This window comes from Carica papaya, chromosome 5 (assembly GCF_054855325.1).
Source record: "Carica papaya isolate Zhongbai chromosome 5, ASM5485532v1, whole genome shotgun sequence".
NCBI classification, from domain to species: domain Eukaryota; kingdom Viridiplantae; phylum Streptophyta; class Magnoliopsida; order Brassicales; family Caricaceae; genus Carica; species Carica papaya.
The window spans coordinates 15140011-15146010 of NC_142313.1; positions in this window are offsets into that span (position 1 = coordinate 15140011).

Consider the following 6000-nt stretch of genomic DNA (forward strand, 5'->3'; position numbering starts at 1 on the left):
AAAACTAACTTTGATTAACTGTGCATTAGCAAATCTTGCTAAAGCAATAAAGTTAATAAGCTAAATGGCTGAAAAACAATCAAACGTTCTTCAAATAGTCTCATTGCCTCTTTTGCGAAGGCATTTGCAACCTAATTATATAATCCTAGAATTCAAAAAGAAGAAAAATGTCCAACAAAATTCATACCAAGAAATGATGTAATTTATAGTCACCCCAAATTCAGATAGAATCCTATGTTAACGAAATAATCATGTGGATAGTTTGTGTATCTGCTTCAACATGCAAGTGCTTAATGCCCATACTCATTGCAATCTCTAACCCATATAAAAATGCAAGGATCTCAATGACCTCCACCTATTTTTCATTAGGTGCTCTTCTCATTCTTGCGAAAATCAATTGTCCATTCTAATCCCTGCACACAAAGTCAATCCACATTAACTCATTTTTTTCTATGGAGGCATTAAAGGTTAATTTATAATAGCCTAGTGGAGGTGGAAGCCAAATATTCTTTTAATTACTAGCATGCTCAACATTGTTTTATCTGTATTATCATTAGTATTTTAACCCTAAAGGTATAAATTGTGTATTCCTAAAGCAGTATGAAAGATTCTACCTATTTTCCTAAAAAAACTCAGGAATTTCTACTCTACTAGAATTCTCATAAAATTAACATAAACTAAGTTTTACAGCCCACCTCTAAAACATATAAACCAAGTTTTACCATCGGGTTGCACCTAAACTCCATTCCTTGAAAAGGTCTTCTATTGTAAAAAATACATTAGACATTAACTTTTTACTTGAATGTTGTTGTGATTCAATCTACACATAAGATGGTTGACCCAAGGAAAAATAGAATTATGATAAATTCTCTTCCATGGGAAATTGTTGTCTCTTGAGAAAGACGTACTAGAAATTTTATTCCTGTAGCACCAAACATTACAGTAACATGATTTTACTATGTATTCTCCATTTTTTGCATGTGTCCAATAAGCCCATCAGGTGGTTTTCTCTTGCTTAATACGATACTAACAATTTGTTTAGCTTTAATAGGACAAAGAAACTCCAAATTACTTACACATTCCACACACGGCTTGTACAAAAACTTAACTTAACCTGAAACTATATTGAAATAATATTGGAACAATATTGAAAACGAATCATAGTAATTCAAAAGAGAATAATTATTAATGACAAATATCCTTTAAAATATAAATAAAATTATAAAATAATAACCAACTATATTTAGTTGAATGGGCTTGCACTTTCACTTTTCTTTATAAGAGTGTGTGGTTCAAGTCGGATTGTATGTCTTTTGTGTCTCCTTTAGGATATTGTGGTATTATTGGTACATATGTATTATCTAATAAATAAAATGTTTGATTTGTTTAATTAAAAAATTAAAATATTAAAACAAATTACAAGAAAAAATTTGTTGAATTCTGATTACAAGAAAAAATATGTTGAATTCTGTAAAGTATTATTCTTAAAGATTTAGTTTGAACATAAGAATTCATTGTAAAATAATTATTTCTTGAATTTATTTGGTATTGAAATGGATATTGTTTTTATTAAAAAAATTCTAATATACGAGCATACATATGTGATTTAATGTATATTATTACCTTAAATTATAGTTAATTTAATTGATAGTCTAATAAGTTTGATAATTAACTTTAAAATATTAAATTATCATGAATTTAATATGTAAAGACCAAATTGTTATTTTTACTTTGATTAGGGACTAAATTAAATATAATAAAAATATGTATCTTTAAAACTATCAAGAGGTTTTTCTTTCTTCAACATAAAAACTTACCTTGTTTTAAATTGGAAGAATCAAATGTGACGTTCTGCTCCCAGATTCCCGAGAACAGTCACTAACCATTCATACTATAACATAAAATCAGAAAAATTTATTCAAATGCAGCGGAAATATGTAAAACAACACATCCCTTAAATTAAAATTCTAAATATAAAATCCATTACATTAGACAGTTGGCATACACATCTTCGTTTAAGATTGAGATAATTACATATATCTATGTGATTTTCTATGTTAATTAGTTTAGTAAAATTAAATAGTTACATGGATATGTTTCATTTAATTCTTGTTTTATTATGTTAATTAAATTATCAAAATTTCTATTTTGTATCATATGTGATGATTATGAGTGTAGCGAAGTTTTCGAACATGTGATATGAACAATGAAATTTTGATAATGTAATTATAAAAAATTGTGCCTAATGTCCAATTTTTTATATAATTGTAGAAATGATAACCAAGAACATGATTACTGATTTATCCACAAACGAGAAGTTGGATGGGACAAATTATAATACATGGCATAGGAAGATTCAGTATCTTCTTAATGAACGCGAGATTTTGGAAACCTTGACCACTACTGTACTTGAGCAAAAAAATATTAGTAGTGACTGGTATAATGAGAATCTGGTTACATACCAGGAATAGTCCAAGAAGGATCATTCTGCGCGCTATACTATGTTATATTGCATACATAACGATCTCATTGGAGAGTTTAAAAGCTGTTTCATGGCTAAGGACATATGGAACATGCTTAAGGTCACTTATGGCCAGACATCCACTACAAGGTTCCGTACCTTGGATTTAAAGTGGATGAAATATGAAATTGATCCAAACCACAATATAGCTAAACATTTAGTGCTATGATTTGTGACCTTAACACTAGAGGGCATGACATAAAAGATCAGGAGCAGGTTTTGAATGTGATTCTGTAACGACTCAGAACTTGAAAGAAAATAAATTATAAATTGAATGCGGAAGCGGAATAATAAAATTAGATTTTACATTCCTTACACAATAATTTAGAATATTCAATAGGGTTACGAGAATGATCATTCTAAAAGAACAAACGAAAAATCAAGAAATAAATGAAAATTAAACAATTAAGTATCCTAGGATGATCTTCACTACCCTTTAAAGGGAGTTCAGATGGTGAAATATTCACAACTCCCTTGTTGATCGGAATTTGGATCTTGGTCCTCTCGATCTGAAATGGTTAATGAAAGGGTGAGCTACACTGCCCAGTGAAAATATCACACTACTCACCAATACAGAAATAAAGGTTGGTAAAAATCATAAAAATAACTAATGGAGCTCTTAAATTAAGTAAATTTATTTATCATAAATAAAATTATTTATTGCATATTTACCGTAGTGAGATTTCCAAAATCGATTTATAGAGACAATAACACAAACAATATCGTAATCTCATATTTAATTAGTCAGAACAACAACTTTATCTTTTTATTTGCTTACTGGTATCCCTGGGGGTCCATAGGGATGTCCCACTACACATGAACCTATAACAAAACTTGTCAACTAACCGACTGTCCCCATACCCCGTCTGGTATGAGCACAAAGAATATCATCTCTCAATATCCCGTTCGGTATAAGGGTGAAAAGGGTCGTCCCCATACCTTATCCGGTATGAGGCGACGTTCACGGTAGGATTTCCTATGTACTCGGTCAGTCCACCATCTCCCAAGATATCCAGTAAGACAATTATTTCATTCATTCATTTAACCAAGCAATTTTCCATTTACATTTAATTTTCAGTTTTACAATTTAATTGTAAATCACGCAAGACAAGCAATACATGCATCAAGGAAACACAACTGAATCATCTTACCAATTACAGTGTATTATCATACATTTAAAACTGTAAAATCAAATAATCAGTTAAAATAGGACAAATAGAAATAAATAACCGGTTCTGTCTCCATTAGTAACTTGTAATTAATTATTGAAGTTTTTTAAATTACGCAAAATACCATATTATTTATAATTAGACTTCCATAACAGGGAATAAGGTAAAGAATTCTTACCCGAATTTGTGTTCGAAATAATGAATTTTCAGCTACACTTACTGGCAGTCCCCAGGTTTCCTGAATTTTCCTGTAGAGGTAAAAACATGCTTCACGTAACTAAAAATACCCCAAAAAATTCAAAATCGGTGTTAAAAATTTTCTTCGGCTAATTTCAAAATTTCGGCATGGCGGCACCTTTGTTAGTGGCAGCGATTTGCCTCGGACTGGCCGTTTTCGGTCAATTTTGGCTGATTTCGGCTGGTTTTATACTTATCAATGCGAGAAACACGTTAAGGGGCCTCGGTTAGTCCAAAAAAATCAAAAAATAAAAATTTACCGGCAGTGAAATTTTTCGGTGCGGCGGCTCTGCCAGCTCACCTTCACAGCTGGGTTTTTTTCTTCGATCAACATGTAGAAAACAGATTGCGAACACAATGGTAAAAAAATCGTACGAAACAGGAAACGAGAAGGGGTTCATCGGAGGCAATTTTTAGTTTTTTTCGTGGCGGTGCCGCCGGGCTTTACCTGCAGTTTTCGGCTCATCAACCACTTTTTTTACTTTGATTTGATCATGAGGTGTTTAAAATTAAATTCCAAGGGAATAGGAAAACGTTTACTCTTTTTGGTTGTCGGAGGTGGCTCCGGTGCAGCGGCGAGCGACGGTCGGCTCCTTTTTCGGGTGATTGGTTCTTTTTCTCCGGTTGGGGGTTGGCGGCTAGGGTTTGGGTTCGGTGTGAAGTGAGATATTTATACATGTCTCCCTTAAATATGGGCCGTTCATCGCGTTTGATCTCGATCGTTTGATCGTGTTTAAAGAAAAATTCTATCTGTAGCCCGGCTACAGAGCACGGCAAGTCAACTTTATTGAATCTTCCTTCTCTTATTCTTTTTCTAGTTAGAGAGATAGATCACTCCGAAACCTAAGAGAAAAGCCTTGACTAGCTCTTCTTTATAATCCGAGACTACAAAAGCAAATTCAACGTCCTTACCTTAACCTTCCAGCTAAGCATGAACAAAGTGAAGAGTCGGCAAAAGTTCACCACAGAAAGCATAGTCACAAGGGCAAGCGAACCACAGAGACCATTTCACAATCACAAGAGCTGAGCTGAAAGAAGGGTGAATATAATTCCCCTCGGGTGACTTCACTGCAGGGATTTCTTTAACCAATTGTTATGTTAGCTTTTTTTAATATAATTTGATTTCGAGAAAATGTAAACCCACTCACTCGACCACAAGTTGAGAACAAGAGCAAATAGCCCTTCTATCGAAGAAGAGCAAATCTCTCTTGAAGGAAAGGCGAGCCCTTTCTTAGTTGAAGGACGGACCTTAACTAGCCCGAATCCTTTTGCCTTGGACTTCATCCTGATGTTCTTTGTAAACGATATGAAATCAGTTAAGTGTAATCTAGACCATTCATCTCCATTTGATCTTGACCGTACGATCGCGTTTAAATAGAAAACGAATCTTAACCGTTCATCGCGTTTAATTGTAACCGTTCGATCGCGTATGAGGAGAGAACAGATCCAAACTGTCCACGCACGCGGGAACACATCTGGGTCGTCCGATCACAGGCACGTGGATTGCTAGTGTGGGCTCTCACGTGGCACCGAGTCAGCGTGTCTTGCCATGTGGCATGCTCTGATTTGTCGGAGCTGCTGATTGGGCGGTCGTACGTGACACATTTTTTCTTAATTGCGTTTTGAACCCAGTTTTCGATTTTTCTTTCAAAAATAATTATTGAACCCAAATTTCACACTTTTTTTTTTCAAAAATGTTTTTAATTTTATCTTCCATCTATTTTTCCCCCTAATTTTACATTAAATAAAAATTTAAAAATTATATATTTATATATATATTTTAATTTTAAAATTAATTTTGGGCCAAATTTCGGGTCTGGGTATTACAACTCACCCCCCTTAAAAGAAATTTTGTCCCTCAAATTTGTCCATTTCTCATTTAACCAAACTGTTGGGGATACTGGACTTTTAAGTCTCATTCTAACTCCCATCTGGCCTTTCTCTGTGTGTGATTTTGCCATAGGACTTTAACAAAGGGAATTTTCCAGTTGCAGAGTACTCTGCTCTCTCAGTCCATAATTCTAACTGGTACCTCCTCGTAAAATAGATCCTCCTGAACTGAAAGGGGCTCGT